Source organism: Lissotriton helveticus, chromosome 11 (assembly GCF_964261635.1).
Source record: "Lissotriton helveticus chromosome 11, aLisHel1.1, whole genome shotgun sequence".
Taxonomy (NCBI): domain Eukaryota; kingdom Metazoa; phylum Chordata; class Amphibia; order Caudata; family Salamandridae; genus Lissotriton; species Lissotriton helveticus.
Window position 1 is genome coordinate 211186766 of NC_136072.1, and position 25363 is coordinate 211212128.

The window sequence follows — 25363 nt, forward strand, 5'->3', positions numbered from 1 at the left end:
ACAGCCAAGTACTTTATCAAGTCATAAGCCAATAGGCAAGCTAAATAATAAAAACTTGACAAATAAGTCAATGAATTGTCAATGAAATGCTAGTACTCAGCATATCAAACATGAAAAAGGTCTATGACATAACTGTGTATGCAAAATAAGCTGCAACAGCCTCCAATAGGAAGTCACCGTCTTCATCCGAAAAGAGTTCAGTCATCCAATTTAAAAGCGGAAAAGAACATAAGTGCTCTCCCAGCACCGGATCCTCTATCAACATCAGAGGACAGCTCGGTGGGTTTTCAAGAAAGCTCTGTTCCAAGAAAGACTGTGTTGCCGCCAGTAAATTCCAGGGACCAATTAGTCCATGCATAAATGCCACAGCCATAATCCTTTCGCCAGGACAAACCAACTCGTGAGTAATGATAGGAGTCATCAGCTGATTAAAGTCGACGTCAGGAGAAACCGGTCCGCAGAGACACAAATCAATGGCCCAATCGAAATCACAGGTCAGGCAGTGAAATACAGGATGGACACAGGTGAAGTAGGAGAATCAAAAAGATAATCCATATGCCGTGCTTAATATCGCCAACGGCATTGTGCCATAATATTCTAGCATGCGATTGCGGAACAGTGTCAGCAGCTGCAGGGCGGGAGCTTGCACAGGAGGGACATCCATATTTAAAAATGTAAAAAAGCACAAGAGCGTCCGCTAGTAATGCAAGTAAAAATGGGAATCCACGAAGCAGAGTGGAAAAAATAGAATGAAAGAAAGCAGGGATGACTCCAAAGATTTTCTCAAATGAAGTCACGAGACCACTGGTAACAACTTTAAAAAAGTGCGCCAGGCCCTTTGTGGAGGACGCGTTAGAGATAGTCCGAACCATCTTGCTGAAATGGAAAGGCGAATCTGTATTTAAAAGGGTCTGTACCTCTGTACGGGTGTTCGCTATGTGAAGCACGAAAGTTTCACGGGTCGAACTCAAGGCCACCTCTGTCTGAGATAAAAGAGCTCTTATTCTTGCCATGCCGTTGAAATGTGCTCCCAAGGTTGGTATTTGTGGCCAGATTGAAAACTCCCTATGTTCATGTGTGGGAGGAAATAGAACATTTCTGCAGCAAATAACCCGTTCATTTACTGTTACGATAAAATGAATACTTTTAATTAACCCAGAACAATCTTCATTATTGAGCATCAAATAACTACCATTTTCCAAGAACTTGAACGTGGGGATGATAGCAGGAACTGGTGTGCCTTGCAACACGCAAGCCATATTTGGTCGGTGTTTGTTGCATGAACCGTGTAACTGTATGTGCCTACACATTAGTGAATGATCTGGCGTCTCAGTGCATTCCTCTCCATTCAGATAAAGTTCTTGATCATCTTTGAAAATCTGTATGTGTATGGAAGCGACCAGACCTCATGAAGAAAACCACTACTTAAAGGTTAATAACGACCTATTGGTATATATTTCATACAATTTGAAAACTTATATAAAGGAAAAGGCAGCGTTATTAAACCGTGGATAAGGCACGTTGCCAAAGCAGTCAACCTTTTGGAGTTATACTGGAAATGTTAAAGGAAGAATTACGGAGTAGGGCCTGTAAATCTTTAATGGACAACGAGTAAAATTACTCCAACCATCATATTCCTCTAACTCCGGGATAGTAGGGGTGTTTAATTTTTTAGAAGTAGCCAATCCAAAGCATTTGGTCTGGGAAATTGTTTCATTCACAAACAACATATGATTTGGGATGAGACATGCACGGTGGAAAGCCTCAGTGCCTTGTACCTGCCAGGTTCGTGAACCCCAAACTGATGTAGATCCTGGATATTTTTACTCTGTGTTACGTTAGCATGGTCTCATTACTGGTTTAAACGCCATTTTTCCTTTTTTGTAACTTCTGCACACGACACTTAGTTGTTGCTTTAGCTTTCAGCCTACCTGCGTCAAGATCTATGCCTGCTTCAAGCAGGCGCAGGGTTTTGATGTAGCTTTGTCCTATCTGATTGTAAATGCGGCACACCGTGGGTGGCAGAGCAGCGGTGCACGTTAACTGGTGCATCCCTGAGGATGTGCTAGTTAATATAAATCTGCCCCTTTACATTTAATTATGTGCAGGGGACACAGAGTAGGTGAGGTTTATCCAAGGTTAAGAAGAGATGAGTCCTGTTCAGTGAAAAATTGGAGATAGGCTTCAGTATATTATATACTTAAGTAGTGTGTTAAGTTTTTGATGACTGTTATTAATTTACTGTTGGGTAATAGTGGTTAATAACATTTTTTATTATATTTTACCACAGATTCAACTGCAGATTATTTCAAGATTTTAGGATGCCTAGCAAAGAAAGAGTGAGAAAGGCTGCAAAACGTCAAAGACAGCAGGACCATGGAATAATGCAGCAGTCCTCTAACAAAAAGATTTGTCAAGTCACGAAGAAAGCACCGGGTAAGAGTCCAAAAACAGTCATAAGAAATATGTGTAGTAAAAAAAATATTACTACAGAAAATGTTTCAGTCCAGAAAAGGATAAACAATTCAAATGGTAAGGAAAGGCCAATGAGAAATGTTACTGCTAGAGTAAGAGATAACTCTATGCATGAAAGTAGAAGGAAACAACAGTTTACGGATATTCGTAAACGAATGTTCCGCAACAGGATAATTGGGAATTTGTTAAAAAATATTAAGAAAGGTCAACAGAAAGTGGTTTTTTATAAGAGAAAAAAAATAGTTGAGAAAGTTATTGATCAGGCATTTGAAATTAAACGTAAGTTATTTATTTTGACAATCAATAGAATTAGGAAGCTAAACAAGGTAATTTATGATTTCAAAAGAAATAGTAGATGGAAGAGAATAGTTAATCGTAGTAATTTTTGTGAAGTTTTTTCTGGAGAATGGATGCATAGTTCAAGCTCTGAGGCATTTTTTAATGAGGAGAGTTATTTCCAGGATAATGATTTGGTGCATGCAGTTGACACCAATGGTCGAGCTTATGAAGTGAAAGATGGTTGTCCAGTTGAAAAAGAAAAAGTTGTGAGAACAGAGATAGAAGAGGTGTTAGGTAATGAGGTTTTAGGGAGACGTCCTAAGGGTCCTGTGTACACCTGGAAGTGTAGTAGTATTTGCAGTGTACGACAGGATTCCATCAATTTGCTTTGTGATTTCATACGGTCATTTAATAAGAAAAGTTTGAAGCAGAAAATGAAGTTCTTGCAAGAATTAGATCCTTGCAGAGTGAGAGAAGTGATAGGTTTGCATGGTCATTCACTGGCTTGTCTTTCCAGGAGAGTATGGCAGAGTGTTTTTCATCATTTCAGGATGCTAGCAGTGCATCATAATAAAGTGAGGAAATTAGTTAGAATGTTGTATTATGCTAAGAGTCCAGCAATTATGCTTAAACAATTATGCGCTGCTCTTTTGCATGGTTCTGAAATAGATGTGAAGAATATATGTGAAGAAATTGAGTTTTGTTACTTTGGAAGTAAAGAGGAGAATGTTGAAATTGACCAAGAAGAAGAGAGTAATGTGGAAGATAGTGTACAGGTTTCCAGTACAGATAATTTCCAGAGGGAAATTGCGACGTTTGAGGTGAAATCAAGTGAGAGGCCAAATTTCACTTGTGTGTGTTGTCGACGCACTTATTATAAGAATCAGACTAAGTTAGTGGATTTATATGGAAAAAGTGAAAGGGAAAATAATAGTGAATGGAAGGATTTTACAACATACTTGATGGTAGAAAATTGTTTTGATTTGGGATTGGATCAACGTGTGTGTACTTATTGTTGTAACACATTAAATCAAAACCAGATGCCTGCTAGAGCAGTTCATAATAATCTGGAATTGGTTGAGATTCCTTCTGAATTGAAGGATTTAAATACTTATGAATCTATTTTGATTCAAAGTATCCATCCCTTTCAGGCTATTGTAAGAATGGAGCCAAAGACAGGGAAATTGCCTCCATCAGATTTACAGAGAGGATTAAAGGGAAGAGTTGTTTATTTGCCTCTAGATTTGAAGAAAAACATTAACACAAAAGGAGTAGAAAAAGTGGAAGAGGAACCTCTTGTTATCTTAGTTAATGGGGTTCCGACAAAGAATAAGAAAATATGGCAAGATTTAGTAGATGTTAGGAAAGTCAAAAGGGCAACATTGTATTTGAAAAAAAATAATAAATACTATAAAAATGTATATGTTGCAGAAGAGGAAGTAAGTGAGGAAGAGGATAGCGATTTGTGTGCTGGTCAAATTGAGAAAGTAGAACCCTGTACTAGTGAAGAAATATATGAACATTATAGTGTTCATCCTTTGCATTCCAAGGAAGTCATGGGGAATGCTATTGAGTTGTTTCAAATGAAACAAGCGAAAGGGAGTCCCATTAGTGTTTGGGAGGAAAGTTTGGAAGCTCGGTGTTTCCCACAGCTTTTTCCAACAGGTCAGGGAGGAAGATATGATGAGCGACCTCATCAAATTCCTGCTTCTGAATACCGGACTTTGCGATTGTATGCAGGCGATCCTAGGTTTCGACAATGCATTCCTTATTTGTTTCATCTCCTGTTTGAAAGCGATCTGTCTGGACTGTCATATGCAGTGAACCACATCTTGAAAAGTGGTATACACATGCAAAACATCTCGGCAAGTGACTTTATGGATAAAGTCAATGTCCAAGACAGTATTTTGGATTCTCACCTGATTAATCTCATGGCGTGTCAGCGTGGTACTAATGAGTACTGGTACCGTCGTCATGGTGATTTAAAATGTATGCTGAGGAACTTAGGAACTCCCACATGGTTCCTCACTTTGAGCTGTGCTGAGTATGGCTGGGAAGACTTACTTGAATTTCTACGAGAGGCAAATGCTAACGTAGAAAACATCGAATTCAAGACACCCGGAGAACTGTGCTCTTTGGATCCAGTCAATGTATGTAGGTACTTCAATCATAGATTTGAAGGTATGATGTCTTTCATCATGAATAAGAAGAATCCACCTCTTGGAGAGGTGTTGGATTTCTTCTGGAGGAAGGAGTACCAAGCAAGAGGTGCTCCTCATATACATATGTTGCTGTGGATCAAGGATGCACCTAAATTTGGAACGGATGCAGACGACTCAGTGATGAGTTTCATAGAACAGTATTCTACGTGTGCTGTTCCAAACGCAAAGGAGAAAAAAAGCCTAAGAGAAAAAGTTCTACGTTTCCAAAGCCATCGATGTGGAAAGTACTGTCGTCGTAAATTCCGGAACAAAGACAAGTTCTACACCAAATGTCGTTTCGGCTTTCCACGATCGGTGATTTCTAAAGGAAGAGTGAACAGTTTGATGTCTTCGCTGCGACATAATGTGATGAAGAAATCACCTAAAAACACATACAATTTGAAGAGGAACGAAGAGTCTAAGTACATTAACGACTACAACCCGGTGATTTTGTCCATGTGGAATGCTAACATGGATATACAGTTTGTGGCTGATAACTGTATGGCTGTGGCTCGGTATGTGACATCTTACATCACCAAAAAAGAGAAGACAGAATTGAAGGATATGTGGGAGGACATTTCCCATGAAAAGAGCCTCAGCAAGAAGTTGTACAGTTTCAGTCTGAAGATGTGGTCGCATCGAGAAATCGGAGCTTACGAATGTTCTGACCGGTTGTCTTCAGCAAGTCTCTATGCCAAGTCCAGGAGTATCGTTTGGGCGAGTGTTGGTCTTGCTGCAACGCGTAATCGAGTTCTGAAACCTGTGCGGGAAATTGAGTATTTGGCGGAAAAGGAGCCAAACAGTACCGACATTTTGAAGAGCAACATGTTGGATACATATTATCCAAATCGAAGCAGTCATCTCGAGAATGTTTGTCTGTATGAGGTTCTGCAAAATTACATATTCAAGAGGAACATCAAAGAAGATACTGAGAAAGGAGTGTATGCTGTAATAGGAAGTGAGGGATGTCTGGTCAAGCAAAGAAAATGCCACTTGATAAACCATCGAAAATTGAGTGGTGAATCTCCTGAAAAAAAGGAGTTTTTCTATTTAGCACTTTTGCAACTTTTTAAGCCTTGGCGTGCAGAAGAGGAACTGCTTGGAGATTTCCTTTGTTATGAAGACTCATTCAATGCTGCCAAGGAGACCATAGAATGTCCTGCTTTTCCTAAATATGTAGAAATGTTGAATGTGGAAATTGAGCAGGAAGCAACGATTGCAGCCGAGATTGCCAGAGACAGTTCTCAGGACAGTCAGAGTTCTGCTTCATTGAGTCAGGATCCACTAGGAGGACCTCTTATCGAAAATGAAGCTGCCACTGCTATGAATGAAGTGGAAAGAGCCATGGCACATGCTCAGGAGGATGCGGTTAACTTAGAAGAGTTGGAAAGACAACTCAACGTTGAGCAGAGGAAAATATATGACGAACTTACCATGCAAATTGATCATGGATTACGTCATGACAAGAAAGAGTGCTCATGTACGTCGTTGAAGCCTGTCCGACTGTACGTGAGTGGAGAAGCGGGAACTGGAAAAAGTTTCCTTATTAAAGCAATTTCGTGTTATTTGCAGGAAAGGACAGAGTCATCGCTGTCTTGTGTTGTCACCGCTCCAACTGGACTGGCAGCACATAACATTAAAGGGATTACTTTACATCGTTTACTGATGCTGCCAGTGGAGCATGACAACAAATTAGAATATCACAAGCTATCTGGAGATGCTTGTTTTGAAGTTTCAAGAGTCTTGAGGAAAATGAAACTTCTTATCATTGATGAAGTAAGCATGGTTTCCAATGTCATGCTTGCCTTTGTGCATTTGAGAATGCAAGAAGTTCTCAAAACAGAGTATGATGTGTTATTTGGTGGCAAACACATCATTGTTTTCGGAGATCTTCTGCAGCTGACACCAGTGAAAGGGCAACCTGTGTTCAAAATGCTCACGCATGAAGATACCAGGAAGTGCTTAGGGAGCATTGGCAACGTCAATATATGGTTAAACTTCAATTATGCTGAACTGCATGAAAATATGCGTCAGGCAAAGGATGAAGTTTACAAGACTATTCTACAAGATGTTAGAATTGGAAAAGTGACCGAGCATGGGAAAGAAGCTTTACATGCACGATTACTGACAAATTTATATCCAGACGAAGATGTTGTGCCTGAGAATATTTTTCAGAAACTTACTGAGAAAAAATCTGGAATATGTTTGATGCCAACTCTTGCAGAATGTGCCAAATTCAACAACAAAATGTTGCATTTAGAAAAGCAAGAGATTGTGAAACTGGAAGCTATTGACAGAGTAGAGCATATGGGATCAACAATTATTTTGTCTGAGAATCTGAAAACAAAATTGGATTCATTAGAGAAGAGTATATCTAAAACTGCGGGTTTTGAAAAGACTCTGAATGTGTGCTTGAACTGCCGTATAATTTTAAGAAGGAATTTACATGTTGAAAGAGGTCTGGTAAATGGATCAATGGGTAATGTTGTTGATTTTGTGAAATACAGAAATAGAGATGGAATTGAATTTTTAAAAATTAAATTTGATGGCATTGAGGAAGTACAGCTAATTGCTCGTTGTTCTGCTAGATTTTTGCTTGTAAAAGACTTATATGTTCGTCGTAAGCAGTTTCCTGTTTGCTTGGCATATGCGGTGACAATCCATAAATCGCAAGGTTTAAGTGTAGACTGTGCATTGGTGAATATTGGCAGTTCTGTGTTCAAGGAGGGTATGGCATATGTGGCATTGTCACGAGTTAGGACTTTATCGGGATTGTACTTGATTGAGTGTGATGTCACAAACATTTGTGCGGATCTAGATTGTGTTAAGGAATACAATAGGTTGAGAAGAGAGTATGCGCCACATTTGCCTCAGTATCCTTTGTTTGAGAAACGTGTGGTAGGCCAGAAACGAAGAAATGTGACCAATACTGGGGAGGTTGTAGCAAAAAGACGAAAAGTCGATGAACCTGAAATTATAAGCAGAAACAAAAAGGATTCTGTTGAAGATGTTGTTGGTTTTCAATTTGAAAACAGTTCTGGTGTCAACTGCTATGCTAATGTAGTGGTTAATGTTTTGTTTTCTCTAGAAAATGTAAAAGAAGAGATTGTGGTCAATTCTGATCAAAGATTTTGCAGTTTGTTAAATTCTGTGTTAGAGAAATGTAGCACTGATAGAACAAACATAGAAAGTGTGTCTGAAATTCGAAATCTGTTAGACAGATGTTCAGGCCAAACACAATTCTCTCAAAATAGTCAGCAAGATTGTCAGGAGTTTTTAATGTATATGCTTGATGTATTGCATGATGAAGGTGTAGATGTAGATCACCTGTTTGGGCTTTCTTATCAATGGCAGCATGACTGCGAGAACTGTAGGGTATCAAGTACTACTAGTGTAGACTCAGAAAGATTTATATATTTAACTTTGCCAGACAGTAAATCAGTCTCTTTTAATAAGCTAGTAAAAGCAGCTGATCACAACATGGAGTGTAGCCAATGTAAATCTGAAATGATGTCCACATTATTTATACGAACATATGGCCAGTATGTCATTTTAATGTTCCAACGATGTAGGCCTGATGGAACAAAATTGACAACTTTAATTAAAAATTTTGTGGCTTCACAGTTGTCAATATCAGGAAGGACTTTTGTAACTGTAGCAATTATATATCATGATGGTCCTTCAATAACATCAGGACATTATACAGCTTATTTAAAGTGTAGAAATGGCTGGTCATTCTGCAATGATTCTGTTTTAATTAAAAAAAAAAAATTGCCGTATGACCTTAAAAACTCTTACCTGGTGTTTTTAAAACCAAAATTTTAGGGAAAGAATCTCGGGATGTGCTCTGAGGAATTTCAAGAAGTACTCATGGCTCCTACACGATTTGGCCTTGAGGATAAGTGTAGTACAGAGACATAACTTCTTACCATAACACTGGACGTTATGGAGAAATACGTGCACTTTGAATGAGTTCAGAAAAACTGTTTCTTTTTATAAGCTAATTGAAGCAGCCAATCAAAACATGGAGTAGAGGGAATGTAAGTCTGCAATGCTGTCTACTGTTTTACATTGCTTTGTGATTAAAAGTGATGTAGAGAATTAAATAATTGTACTAGTCATAAAGGTAGTGTAAGTCTGCTTCATAGTAAGCAGTATCAGTGTGATAGGAAATGTAGAACATGATTGAGCAAGAAGGGGAAGATATTACTAGTCCAGGATTGTGTAAATGATCTTCAACATTTTAATTCTGAAAGTTGCGGAAATGCGAAAAGACGGGATTGGCTAACAAGAAATCCAAGAGTTATACATGGCTCTGACAAGATTTGGCCTTGTGGAAACTTGTGGTAGAGAGCAAGAAGTCATTTATTGTATGTAACATGTTTTTGAAAACGATGGAGGTTTTCTTTCAGAAAGTGGCGGGTTGAAAGTAATAACAGCACAACAGAGTGTAAGCTGTTCATAGGACATCCTTGGCCGTCATGGAAAGTAAGTTAACTTTAAGGAGTTCTGAATTCTGATTTGTAATGTTGTATGGGTTTTTTAAACACAATCATTTTGATTGTGTTTTTTTTCCCCGCTGTTATATGATGAATACCTTCAAGTCACTGTTTTAGTTAAATTTGATACATTCTGAGAACAGCAAAAATAAACCATTTAACATGTATAATTAATTCTGTTCTGTTTGCATTTATGATGTACATGTAGAACTGTGTAGGAGGCATGGAGAAGGTGAGGCTTCTGTAAGTGTCAAAGTTGTTGCATACAGTGCTCATATCCTACGTAGTCTTTTATATTTCATTACTTTCACTGTTTCTGACTGATCTAAAAATTTTTTTTAAAAAAGAACAGTAAGTATAAGGGAAGGAAACAGACAGTTATGTTAAAAGAAACACAGCTATAGGGAATAAACTAGGGATACTGTTACCCGCAATCCTCTGCTGATGATGTCACTGAGCATGTCATGAATGATGTAATATGTGACATCATCAGCAGTGGATTACGGGTAATAGTATCTCTAGTTTACTCCCCTATAGCTGTCTTTCTTTTAACATAACTGTCTGTTTCCTTCCCTTATACTTACTGTTCTTTTTAAAAAAAAAAAAATTTGGGTTCGCTTCCGGTTCGCGTACCGGGGAGCGAACTGGGAAGCGAACTAAGAGAAATAGAGGTTGGCACAGTTGCAAATATTATACCAATTTTTTAATAACGGGGAGGTAGTTCTGAAAAGAACTTTTTTTTTAATTGTTTTTGTTGTTTTATATTTTTTTTATTATTTTTCTGAACTTTTTTTACTTTTTTTGAATTTTTCTGAACAGTTTTATATTTTTTTTGTTTTTTTTTCGGAGGGGGCAACGAAAACGATTCATTGTAAAGGGCTCAACAGGAGCAAGAAAACAAAAAAAAAGAATTTATTGTTTGGGGAGTTTCGGACAAACATGAGCATGATTGTCAATAGCTCTGTTGATCAGAGTGATGCTACTTTCTCCGTAGCAAATGAATCCACTGCAATGTACGCAGACTTGTTTTACTTCACGAAATCTCGTTTGTATATTTGGCACCATCTCCCTGCCCTCTGGTCCCGTTACTTCCGGTACAACAGATCTTCTGGCCATAATAGGGAGATTATCTAGGTCGTCCTGTTCTTCTTCTTCCTCTTCTTGCTGAATTATAACTTTAGCAGGTGGTCCACTCTTCCTTGGATGTGGTGGAGGTGGTGGGGAAGCACCAGCTGAAGCTAGTAAAGAAGCCATTGCTCACTGGTAACAAAGGGTCTTTCTCTCACAATGATGAAAGTCAGAGTGAGGAAAGAAGGAGGGATTTTCACCATTTGGGAAAAAAAATAGTTCTCAACCAATGAAAAGTGTTCATTTTAGATCATATGACCTAGTCTTACATCATTAGGAAACCGAAAGTGAAATGAACCAATGAAAAGTGTTATTACCAAGTCACATGACCTGCTGTGTTTACGTTACGCGCTTTGCAGGGCCTCCCGGTTTGCTTCCAGAAACCTGTGCTTTGCGACTCGGTAAGCGTACGAGTTCGCTAACGTAGCACGTCATATGACGTATCACGCGACAACGCGAAACGTCATGCGGACGGGCGGCGTCACGATGTTGTTTTCTAACGAGGCAGTTGCGGTAAAGAAACGTTTACCGGCTCGCGGTCTATTTCGCGGCATCAAGGTCAGCTAACGGGAAGCTTCTCGATTCGCGAAGCGGGAACGAAGAAAAACAAATATTTTAAAAAAAAATTATTAATAAACATATAAAATATATTTTTGGATTTAAAGAAGAATACATTTTACAGCTACAGATATTAGCTGTTAAAAAACCAATGAAATTCACTGAAAAAACCATAGGTTATAGACCATATATAGTTAGGAATTAGCATTTACAAAACCTTGAAAATTCACTGAAAAAACCATAGGTTATAGACCATATATAGTTAGGAATTAGCATTTACAAAACCTTATTTTACTCACACAAAACCATTGAAATTCCATATATAGTTAGTTGCACTAACTATATATCGCGCACCCGCAATCCACTGCTGATGATGTCACATATTACATCATTCATGACATGGTCAGTGACATCACTGATGACATCACTGATGACATCTCAAATGACATCACTGATGACATCACTGATGACATCTCAAATGACATCACTGATGACATCATGACACACCAATACCAGTTACTACATACGCACTCACTGATTCCTACGTCTACACACACATTCACTCATTCACCCATACAATCACTCATACATACAGTCACTCATTATTACAACACCATCATATGCACTCATACACCTATGCAGACAGTCACACACTGCCACTCATCCATGGAGTTACTCACACACCAAGTCAGTCCTGTAAAGAATCAATCACACTTCCATTTCTTCATCTATACAGTTAAACACAGAACACCATACTTCAGTGACATCACTGATGACATCACTAATGACATCTGAAATGACATCACTGATGACATCTCAAATGACATCACTGATGACATCATGACACACCAATACCAGTTACTACATACGCACTCACTGATTCGTACGTCTACACACACATTCACTCATTCACCCATACAATTACTCATACATACAGTCAGTTATTATTAGAACACTATGATATGCACTCATACACCTAGTCAGTCCTGTGAAGAATCAATCACACTTCGATTTCCTCATCTATAGTTAAACACAGAACACCATACTTTTCACACATATACTAACACATACTTACTCTCTTATACAATCACTGATACAAGTACACATTGATATGCACAGCGTCACACACCTCCCAGCCAGCCACACACACACTCAGTCTTCCATCCATCCAGTCATTCTTCAATATGTAAAACGTATTTAAACTTTACAAAAACACACAGACACTAGATGATGTCATCAGTGATGTCATCAGTGATGTCACTGACCATGTCATGAATGATGTAATATGTGACATCATCAGCAGTGGATTGCGGGTGCGCGATATATAGTTAGTGCAACTAACTATATATGGAATTTCAATGGTTTTGTGTGAGTAAAATAAGGTTTTGTAAATGCTAATTCCTAACTATATATGGTCTATAACCTATGGTTTTTTCAGTGAATATATATATATATATGGACACATATTAACCTATAAGTCACTCCTATTGCATGATTTGACAATACTAAAGGCAGAGTGCTTGGTTCTGTGTGAGAGGGTGCCCTAGCATGAGCTGAGCCCCTCTGCAGCTTTCGGAATCCCTTCCTTATTGCTGTTCTATGATATAGCCATACCATATACTCTTAAGTGCATTATAATTCTCACTGTTAATGCTAACTTTGGAATGGATTTATCAAAGCATGTCGTGTTTGGTGTCAAACACTTTGGAATACTACCCTCCCCGGTAGTTCTGGCGGCGGGGGTAGCATTCCACCCTTCTAGAGGGAGAAAACATGTGCACACTTACTTACCCGGTAAATGTTTAAAAGAGCCTCAGCATCACAAAATGGATGCTACTGCCACAGACACGAGTCTGACCTCCTGCTGCTGGACGAAACTCCTGCAGGGGAGGCATGGACAATAGGTTTTCTGTCCAGGGAGGTGCCAGCACCTCCCCAGACAGGCTTTAGTGTATTGGGGCAGGGTGGGTTGAATTCATTGAATGCTTTGCAGACACTGCCTGGAGCACACAAGGTGCTCCATGCATTTCCCAGTTCAAACCGGTTGCTGGGGCACTCAGCACCAGCTCTGGCTCGAAACTGGACAAAGGGGATGGGGTGTAACCACCCCCTCCCCAGGTGCTCCCATAGGTGGGACCCTAGAGTTAGTCCAACCCCTAAACTTGGCATAAGTATAGGAAACCAGTCACTAGGACTTTAGATTACCCTGGACAAAACTCTGAAGAAGAAATATGGACCTCTGACATTCCATATCGACTGGAAAACTGAAGAAATCTCCCTTGGGGTCAAGGAGTGACTCCCCAGTTTAAACAGGCAACAAAGAAGCATCTTGCCACTCTTCATTTTCATGGCTTCCACCAGATCCCGAAGAATCGGTGACACAGGCGGGCGGGCGCCATCTTGGAACGGGTTGGCTGCGAGCTAGAGCCTCGCCACACCCCCTCGCCATCCTCCTATTTTAAGTCCCCCCTTCTGCTCCCTAGTGATTGCAAAGCAGCCCTGTGGCAGGGGGCTGACACGCAACTGCTGGTACGCTGCCATTTGTTGTTTTTACTTTTTACCTCCATTTCTGCTGACTACGAGCTGCTTTCTTACTCGACCTTGGTCCTGCTGATAGCGAGCAGTGACCTTAATTTTTAATAATCTTACCTCTCATCCGCTGATTGCTAGCGGGGACGCTCTTCTCCTGAGTGCTTCGCCACCGCGTGGTGCCTGGCCGCCTGCTGTGGCTGGACCGCCTAACGGGCTCCCCAGCGGCCGCGGGCGCCATCTTGGAACGGGTTGGCTGCGAGCTAGAGCCTCGCCACACCCCCTCGCCATCCTCCTATTTTAACGGCCCCCATGTGTCAGCGCAGAAGACGAGCGCAGCGGGCGCGTCGTAGGCGCGCCGGAGTTGCGCCTGAGTTAAGCCCGTCTGCGACCGTCCGCGGCCGGCCGGGGCTAGGGGCGCGTAACTCTGTCCCTTTCCTTACGTATTCCCGCTTTTCCCTTATGTTATGTCACAATCCCGCACTTCCCCCACCCGAGTCCGTTCCCAGGTTGGTTTCATTAGGCTTGCTCACCACCCGTAATTCTTTTCCTGAAATAATAACGCCATGTTCTACTTCCAGGCCTCAGGCTGCGGTACCCAGACCCGGCACCCACTCATCGGCAATACCCTCCCACCCTTCTCTCTCTGTGTCTTACCTCAATACCCGGTCTTTGGTCAGTCACCAACTGGATATTTTTTATCTGTTGGAGTCAGAGCAACCTGGCTAACAGATGATTCTTCTCCTGATATCTTGGCTGCCATCCCCTCCGGATACTATATATTACAAGCCAACCGTGCCTCTGGTAAGGCCGGAGGGGGGGTCGCCGCTGTTATTAAGCACCCAACTCGTTTTTCTATAGTGCCTACTACCAGCATCCCCTTAATAGATTGCTTGGTACTTAGATTGGAATTGCCAGGGTCCTCTCTTATATGCGCTCTGATCTATCGCCCCCCTCAACCTATGCCCAACTTCCCTGCCCAGTTTGGTGACCTCATCTCTCAGTTTACCATTAACAATTCCAACGTTTTGGTTCTGGGAGACTTTAACTATTGGCCATCGGACGCCCACGAATCCCCTAGCTCACTGGCCTTTTCAGACCTCATGTCAGGTCTGAATTGCACACAGCAGATTCATTCACCCACGCACATAAAAGGGCACACTCTAGACCAGGTGTGGACATCCTGCCTGGATATATCCGCCACTCTCGTCCTGCCATGCCTATGGTCAGATCATTTTTTAATTACTTTTACGCTGGGGATACCCAGGCCTACCATCAAGCCTCGAGAAACCAATTTCCTGGCCCGTAATTGGAATAGGTCAGACCTAAACGTTTTTAGTTCTATCCTTAGCTTCTCAGTCCCTCCCATCTCTGATCCACCTGTCTCTATTGACGCCCAGTCGTCAAATCTTACTCGTTGGCTTACCTCCGCTGCCGACGTAGTAGCTCCCTTAAAATTAGTTAGAGCCAGACGCTGCCACGACGCTCAAAGGTGGTTCACAGAGGACCTGAGAGCTTTAAAATTAGGCCTCCGCCAAGTAGAACGGCGATGGCGCCGGGGGTACTCCCTTGAGACTAAGAAGGTATTTTCCTCTTTGCTCAAAAAATATAAAACTGCCATAGTCTTGGCCAAATCCACCTATTTCTCAAATAAAATCATGGACTCCACAAATAAATCAAGGGACATATTTTCAATTGTAGAGGAACTATCCAACCCAGCCAGACTCACATTAGGGCCCCTTCCCTCCCAACTCCTGTGTGATTCCTTGAATGAATTCTTCATCAAAAAATAGTTAAAATCAAATCTAGCATTGCTGCCCAAACTCCGTCTGTCTATCCCCTGATTATTGAGCTTCCTAAATACCTTAATCCTCATACTCTTACCTCGATCCCCCCCATCTCGACAGTTACTTTCTCCACACTTTTGCACAAAATTTCCTCTGGCTCCCCCCGTGATTGCTGCCCTCCCTCGGTCCTTCGAGCAGCCTTCACCTCCTGCCCTGAACTCCCCCTGGCCCTCATAAACAACTCTCTGGCCACTGGGGAAGTCCCTTGTTCATTCAAACAGGCCGAGGTGGTTGCCATTCTAAAAAAACCCTCGGCAGATCCTTCCATCTTGAGTAACTACCGCCCTATATCCCTCCTTCCCTTCCTCAGTAAAGTCCTGGAATCGCACGTTACTCAAACACTCAGCTCCTTTATTGAGGACTCGTGTGTTTTAGACTCTAAGCAGGCAGGGTTCAGACCTGCGCATTCCACGGAGGCTGTCATTCTCTCCGTGATGGACGAACTGCGCAGAGGGGCTGATGCTAACACTCGACAAGCCCTTGTCCTTCTGGATTTATCGGCCGCCTTCGACACGGTCGGCCATGGGATCCTGGTCGACCGTGTCGGAGAGGCCGGCATCCATGGGACCGCCCTGGACTGGGTTCAGTCCTTCCTGACGGAACAACAACAAGCTGTCAGGCTGTCCCAGTTTTCTGCCACCCAGGTTGAGCTGTCCTGTGGTGTCCCCCAGGGTTCCTCATTATCCCCTCTCCTCTTTAATTTGTATTTAGCCCCGTTACTCCGTGCCCTTCGCGGGTTGAGCGTTACCGCGTTCAACTACGCGGACGATATTCAGTTGATTTTTAACATCGACTCCTCCGAGGATTCTATCTCCACCTTTCAAAACACACTCTGCTTCATCAGTAACTGGATGAGCCTAAACCACCTGAAGCTTAACCCCGACAAGACTGAACTGATTCTTGTCGGGGGAGCTTCCAACCCTTGGCAGCCTTCCATCTGGCCTGCCAGTCTTGGAAGCCCTCCCTCTCCAGTCAACTCTGCCAAAAGTCTGGGCGTCATTATCAGTAATGACCTCTCTATGACCCCCCAGATCAGCGCAGTGGTGTCCTCCAGCCATTTCCAACTCAGGAAACTCCGGAAAATCTCCCGCCTCCTTACTACCGAAGCGCTCACGTTAGCGCTCCTGGCGTTGGTGATCAGCCAACTCGATTATGCTAAAGCATTGTATGTTGGCATTCCTGAGTACCAACTGAAAAGACTCCAGCTGATCCAAAATCAAGCTGCTGGCTTGATTTACCACCAGCCGAAAGATCAGCACGTTCGTCCACTTCTAAAGAGTCTTCATTGGCTGCCGGTATCCGCCCGCTGTAAATTTAAGCTAGGCTGTACTATTTTCAAGTCCCTTTCCGGGCAGGGTCCCTCCTTTATCTCTTCCCTTCTCCATCTTTATACTCCGTCCCGCAACTTACGTTCATCCCAAATGGCCCTGTTATCCGTTCCCAGGTTCAAGAGGAAAAAACATGGGGGCCTGAGGTTTTCTCTTCTGGCTCCATCCCTCTGGAACTCCCTTCCACTCCCTCTCAGACTTGCACCCTCATATTCTGGTTTCAGATCACTCCTCAAAACCTTCCTCTTCACGACCTCATACCTTTAGATTCTGCCTCACATTCTTCTCACCACTCTCCAGCACAGCGCCAAGAAACCTAATGGTGTTAGCCGCGCTTTACAAATTAATTTAACATAACATAACATAACATAACATAACATAACAGGACACAGACCTCCAAACATCTCCGAGGCTGATACGAGTCCCCAGTGAAGCTGAGACCTGTAGCTATCACAAGAGATGTGGGACTGGAACTCCTGGACATCCTAAAAAGTGCACCTACTTCCTAAAGTTTCCCAAAGTTGTGCATTGGGCTATTTGTTTCCCTTGCACCAAGCACCATTTGCTTTGAAGCTTAGAGGCCTACACTCCACGAGTGTTCCGGGGGCCCGCTTTTTACATCGCAGCTTGAGGCTCCCTTGCGATCCCTAGTCCTTTGACTAGTGGGTCCCCACAAAGGACAATCCTTTGTTTCTTGGGCTTTCCTGATTGCTCCAGACGTGCCCTGACTCCCCTCCAACGGGTGAGACACTCTGACCTTGCTGGACTGCACTGAAGCCAATCTTGTCATTTTGCATTGGTTGCTGTTGCCAAGGCTTGTTGAGTCCAATCCAGATACCGATGCTGCAGCACTCGACATCCAACAAGGTACAGCTCGAATCCAGCTCCTAGTTGTCATCGATGCCTCCTGGACCTCATGGCTGAAGAGTATAGCTTCACCTACTTCACTTAAAAGCACCCGACATCGGCTGGCATCTTCCTGTAGCCATCCTGGTCACTGGGTAGTGACCCAGATTCTGTCTCCTCTTCTTTCAGGTTCTTCAAATCTCCGATCCACCCTTGGATCCATCAGGACACTCTTCTCCTGGAAGCCTGCAGCACTTCTTTGCAGCTCTCCATTGGAATCGACGACGAAACCCGACACGAAAAGACACCTATGCACCCGACTTCCCTGGGTGAGGTAACCCGAGTACTTCGGTGCTCCCGTGCGTCCTGACTCTCGAAGTCTCTAGTTCTAAAGGGGTTTCACCGCAGTCCACTCCTAAGTGTCCTTAAACTTTAAAACTGTAACTTACACTTTCTCCATAAAAGTCAATAGTGGTTTGCGGCTGTGTTTAGACACTGCACACATCCCCCGTGGGTCTCCTGCGTCCCTACCTTGGGTGGTTCCTGGTTGCCCCAGCGGTTCTACCGGCCCTAGGCCTCACTTCTAACTCTCACGTGGTTCTTGTACCACTTTTTTAGTATATGGTTTGTGAGGCCCCTAGGGCAAAACGTATACTGTGCTAGTTTACTGTGTACTATTTAAGTTCTTGTATTGTACTTTTGCCTCTAGCCTCATAAAGAGACTAGCAGGGTTGTGTTTAGAATAAATACATATATTATATATCTATACCTGGTGTGGTGCTCTTTCATTTGATCATTCAAGATTATAGACTGGTAAAACAAGCTGCTTTACATTCCTTCAAGAATTAGCCTGAAGGCTGCTCTCCACAGCTACCACTAGGATAGCTTTCTATAAAGGTTGTCTAAACCTACCATCAATAAGGGTTGTTTGGACTGGTGCAAGGTGCCCACTAGAATAGTGGACATCATATGCCAGGCCAACTTCTCACAGGTGAGATACCGAAAAAAAAGCAAGGGCACGTACCTTTGACATATGATTTAACTGTGGGGTAAAGAAAATAGTGTGACGATGCAATATGATAGTAGGAATGAGTTAATACATTTTGTGATGCATCGCAATTACATTGTGTACTGATTGTGGTCTCATTGTTATTTTTAGTGACCCCTGACAAAGGGCAATCCCAGCCCTAAATGCATTGGGTTATATTCGATTAAACGCTGCCGTTTATGAAAAGCGCTTCTGTCGTGTTCTTATATTGAGGTCCGGACGGGCACATTTTGAACAAAAGAAACTTGGAAAAATAGCGCATATTTCCACATGTGTACTTGAACCATAAAGAGAGTGACAAGAAGGAGAAATACAGGAATAAAATCATTAAATTGTTGAACATGGAATAGAATGCACCAAATGGCATATCATTGCTGTGCATTGGTTGGGGGGAAAGGTCTCCCCGTTTTTTGGAGTTTTGCCTCATGACATTGACATGGTTGGGTTGACTACTTTGAGCGCATTGCTGCATCTGAAGTGGAACCTCCCTTAGACCCTCTTCCTATTGTCAGCTTCTGCCCGTACCACAATTTTCTTTACTGCCATTTATGAAAATCAATCTTTTTCTACTCTGTGCCTCGCCACTGAAGATTCTTCCAACTGGTGCCACTTTAGCCAACAAGAGTACAATGGCTCCCAGGGCTCTCCTTCCAGAGCCACTACTGTCCCTGCTACACTAATCGCTGCTCCCAGCTAAAAATAAGAGTGCCAGTTCTGGACAGTGTCTGTCTTCTCCCTGATTGTGCTGTGTGTGTGAAACTGAATTAAGGAAGACTCTTGATGGGAATGTTTCCACCTTGGACTGGACACTGCAAGACCATTCCTTGCCATAACACTGCTAAGGTGAGTTTCCTTATATCATAAGTGTAAGAAAACTGAGGCAATACTGATGACACTGACTGGACTATATATTTTATTACGTGTTAGCTTTGTGCTAACTGAATTTATTGTTCTACTCCACACCAACCTTCAATAATTAATCTCAACTGTTTGAGCCTTTACTGTAACTGAAAGTCAAAGCCTAAAAGGTGAGGCCACCAAGCGCAATAAGCTACCGGGTGCCTGTGGTTCCAGAGTCAACAGGAAATACCTCTTGCAAAGACTGGCAAGTTTACATTGAGCCTCATAGGTCTCAGGGACCTGGCCGGGCATTATCTGTGAGGAGAGTGGGACATGTTGTTTGGGGGATGCCATACTGAGTGATAGTACGGCATAATCATACACATTGTAGGAATACACGTCAGTGGCTACATGATACATATGGAAATATTTTTCATGCCAATGACCCCCTCAACTGGTACTCCTGCATCGTTACCTCGGCAGCACTTGACTTGGGACTCGAAAAGCTGAGAACAATTAAAAATAAATGTAAGAAAAACTGAAATAATGATAGTCTGCAATTAGCTTAGCAATTGAAAACTGGTATATGGTCACCTGCTCTGGGGTATTCTCCATCACCACAAGTGTATCTGGTGTTAGAATGGTTAAATTCCTAGTTAAAAATCTGTGCATACTGAGAAATGAGAAGCTGACAAAGACATCTCTGATACATTTAAGACTAGTTTGTTCCACCAAGAACTCCTTTCTCATCTCTTCTGGTCAATTTTCTGTTTCACCTTGTCTCCGTTCTACTGCCACCAGACTATTCAGAATAACACTTTGTGTGACATCTACTTTTCACTGCCTGTCGAATATCAAAGGAGTTATCATGTAGTCTATGCATAGCACATAGATCATTCTACAAAATGGAAGCCGCACTTTTGTTCATTACATTTCTTCATGTTCACACATTCTGTGCACTTGAGTCTTATCCTGGCTTCTTCATTAGAAGTTCTAGATTTAAACAGCAACAAGGGTGAAGGAAAATAAACCACAACCCTTTGGAATCGTTATCAAGTGTCCATTTGGGCCATTGTGGAGCACTTTCAAATTCAGACACATCTCTCCACTTTGCACTTAAATTAATGGGGTCTTTTCCTTACCAAGAGCCCGTGTTTGCAGCTCCTGGATATGCGTAATACCTCGTTGTAGTATCTGTTCCATGACAAATGCTGTGCTTAAAAAACACTTATAACGTAACTTAACTTACTGGCAGGTTTTAGCAAGTGAATAAAAGCATGCTAATTGTTCAAGCTGAGATCACATGTCCATTTTGCTCCTAATTAAATTATTTACAATTGTGTTTGACTTACCCTCGGGTTACGATAAATGGAGCTTTGGCATTCAATCTGGAAAATGGCTCCCAGGAGAGATTTGACGAGGCAAAGATACTCTCACTACCACAGTAAAAGCACTTAAAGTAACAACTGTGACTTCTAGTTTTAATTGTTTATTTCTAACTGTAATGGCCCTGGCTGTACTCCTTAAATAGCTTTCAATCTTCACAAATTTCCAACGCAATATTTCGGAGATGTTGAGCCAAATAATGTTATTAAATGTTGTTTGCACAATTATGGTTTTTCATCTCTTTACAATATTATAAGTTACCTGCGACTTGTAACGTTCTGCTTTTAGTTATATATTTCATTGTCTGAATTAGATAGCAAAGCAGCCGGCAGGTTCATAATTCAGCTTTATTGTCCCCACATATAGGCAATAATGGCGGTTAAATACCTGCCCTGCAATTATGGCCCCAAGGTGCATACTAGGTCCCATAACGAGGGGAGGATATTCAGCAGCTGTTATTGGCACACAGGTTTGGGCAATAGGGCTATCAGCACCACAGGTGTGTGATCGTGAAGCAGAAGACCTGTGTTACATTACTATGTAATGTAACTGGTACTTTTGTAAAGCTCACTGACACCTTTGGGTAAAGATCGCGCTATATAGAATTGCATTAAATAAATAAATGAATAAATAAATAAACTACCACCATCACACCTGCAGCCGCAAGAGGGATTGTGGCGGCTCTCCCGCTCGAGGTCGGAACAATGATGTGGGAACTTCGCTCAAAGGGCCAGCATGGCGAGGGTATGTGTGTGAAGCCCTTGAGTTGGTGGCAAGCAGAAACACACACTTGCTTGGTCCCCTAGGAAACAACCTCACAGTCCCAATGCAAGGCTGCTTGAGGCAAAAAAGAGCCACTATAGTCACATGTGCAGGTATCCTCTAGTATGCCACGGGCAGATAGTGCTAGAAGGACAGGCAGGGTGAATGGTCACTGCTCCCCATCCCCCACCCATCATATCCTCACAGACCCCAACCCCTGCCCTGTGTCTTCCCCTCTCTTCGTGTGTGGTATTATCTTCAAAGTTTAATCCGTGCTGTTCACCAGGAGTCGATACACTGTGGGTAAAATCATTGGTGCCAGGATTGGACATAACCTGCAAGAGAGCAGTCTTTCTGTCCCTGGCATAAACTGCCTGGAAAAGTCGCCCTACCAGTAGACCACATACAAACACTATGTGAAAATATTCATTACTTTATATCACCTCCTCAATTACACTCAGCACTGCGCTATTATAAGTGTGCACTGTCTTTTGTTAGTTTACTGCATTTAATGGGTATCAGTAAAATGCAATTTTTCTTTTGCATAATAATTTGAGTTTTATTTGTGCCTTTCCACTATTTATTCTGATACGATCGTTTTACAAGGTATGAAAATAGATTTGCTAAGATAAAAAGGTTCATTATTTTTTCTGATAATTGTGTATACTACTACCGTCTGAACTACAGTAATTTTTATAGGTTGTACATCTTCTACAAAAGGCAGAATGTTTTTCCATTGGGTCACAATCTTGTATGCTGCAGTTTCACCAGGAGTTTCATTCCACTGGGTAATGTAAGCGCCCTAGATTTAACACTATTATCCTACTCTTAAAATAGGTTTGAGCCATACCATAGCATGTTTTCTGAGTGCCTTAAACCAATTCTACTTATAACCTGTGCGGATTTCTTAACACCAATGAGACTCATTCACTTGGACAGTGCTGCTGACATGGTGAGAAGAAGTGGTGTATTTGTTGAATCACAGTGTAAGGTTAGAATTTCGTTAAACGGCTTCATGGTTAACAGGTTGAGCTAAATTAAATAAAATAAACTAAACTCCTAGATTCTTAGGGGTATATTCTCAAGAACGTGTGATAACCATTGCAAAATTAGCTTAACACAACTTTCAACATTGCAGTCTATCACAGGAAAATAATGCAGTGTTGACTACGTATTCACAGCACTGAGGCACAATGAGATGGGCCCCCAACAAGGCGTCAAATATCCGCAATAAAGTCAACGCGACACCCAAACATAAAAAAACTTGCAATGAGGCCAATCGCGATACAAAAAGCAGCAAAAACCAGCGACAGGCCTAAAAAATCCCACACGTCTGACTGGAAAATGCACTACAAAACCAACAAAAAGAACACACCAAAAACAATCCAAAATGCGTAGCAACATGGATGCACCCGGACCGCGTGCAGAGGTCAATGCGAACTCCACAAGCCCCACAGACCACCAGCAAGGAACAATGGGGTCGGGGAAGGACAAGTGTTGCAGGGATTCTGCACATACACAGCACTAGGCGCAGGAAACTAGGACCTTGGTGTGTAGTGGTGTACCAGAAAACCCACCTCGGTACCCAGAACTGCAATCCGACTAGCTATAGTGTCCCTTTCATTCTCCGTACTACAGCGAAGCTACCAGTGATTAGACATCCTAGAACACGTCACTCTGTCCCTCTTAGAGGTCGCGGGAAGAAGAACACTCTTTCGTTCAAACACTCATACTTGTCCACAACATGAGTAAACAGAGACACAATATAGTTTTAAATGTTTATTTTAAATAAGGTGCTCCATAATGCAGTACACAAGCCAATACTAGCAGCAAAATGCATAAGAACAATATAATTAGCATGGTTACAATTTCATAAAGCACAAAAGAGGAAATCATATTATATTGACAGTGGAAACAGGACTACAGCGCCTTACCACCCTCCCCGTGCTATAACCTAGTTTATTATATGTATAGAAGACCTCTAGGCTTTGTCAGGGGGACCCCATACCTCCAAGTTTAGATGCAAGGAATTACATCTCAGGACAAACACAGCTCTTCTTCATTGGAATGAATCTCTCCAAGTGCCTTTTTCATGCATGCAATGCCATAATAAAAGCACTCGACTTTCAGTAGTGCAGCTGTGATCGATGTTGTGTCTATGGGTGTGGGACTGACCAAAGTGAATCAACAGCATACATTGTTTTTTTACCTTGAACACGCTGTGCAGACGAGGAGCACAGTGTACAGCCAAATGTGTGAAAAGCAGACAGTTCTCATGCGAAACTTCACCAGCAGTCTATCCACAAGAATAAAGCCATTTAGTAACGCGTGCAAAAAATGGCAATATGGCTGCCAAGCCTATACTAACTAATGCTAACTTAGCAATGTCTGCAGTTCATTCCATGACCTAACTACACCCTCCCCTGGTCAGTCCATTGGACAGAGGTTTATGGAGAACACGGAATTCAAGAAGTCTGATACAGAAGTTAGAGCATTTTTTAAGTGTTTTGAGAATCTGGGAATAGCGTTTGATTTCAAATTCAGCTTTTCAATTTTTGGCAGGAAAGAAAAATATATAATTTGTCTTTCAACAAAGTGGACTTATACAAAAAATACCAGCAAAAGGGGAAAGAAAGTAAAAAGAAAAATCCTGCAGTTGGTCGGTGTCAGCCAGGTTAATCCATCAAAGTGTATGAGCAGTAAGTTGCAACAGCATCCAAGAGAAAGTCATTGTTATCGTGTGAAAAAAGAGATGCCATCCATTCAAGCAAACTGAAAGAACAAACATGTTCCTTAACAAGGGGTGCCTCCGGCACCATTAACCCCTTCGGGGCTAATGACGAGCTGGGCTCGTCCTCGCGCTTACCTGTCCTGCGCGGATGACAAGGCCAGCTCGTCATCAGCCCCACCCTCGGGGGAAGCGCTGGCGCTCCCCCCGAGGCTCTCTGATCTTTGTTTTGTCAATGGGGGCGGCAGCGGAAGAGCTTCCGCTGCCACCCCCGCCCCCCCCCATGGTAATCCCTGATGACGTCAGCGCGCACAGCGCGCGCTGACATCATCAGGGATTCCCAGCGCTCGGGAAGCCATTTGCTTCCTGAGCGCCGGAGAAGAAGGTAGGTTTTCTGGACTTCGGCGGGGGTTTGGGGCAGCGAAGAGGCATCAGGGGAGAGGAAAGAGATTTTCCTTTCCCCTGATGTCTCTTTGCAGGGCATTTCTGCCTCACGATCGCGCACAGCGTCGCGATTGTGCGGCGGAAATGCCCCCACTAGACACCAGGGATATAATTTTAGTTTTTAGGAAGTGACCCCTTGGGCAAGGGTCGCTTCCAGGCGGGCTGGCAATATGTTTTCGTTTTTCTGCCCCCCCTGGGGGGAAATCGGCCCGTTTTTTCGGCCGTTTTGCCCCCAGGGGGGGCAGAAATTCCCCACTAGCACCAGGGATATTGATTATAGCCAAGATGGCGGCCATTGATTTTGTTTACGTTTTTCTGTCCCCCCTGGGGGCAAATCGCCCGTTTTTTTTTGCCGTTTTGCCCCCAGGGGGGACAGAAAATGCCCACTAGACACCAGGGATGTAATGTTAGTTTTTAGGAAGCGACCCCTTGGGCAAGGGTCCTTTCCAGGCGGGGTCTGAGTAT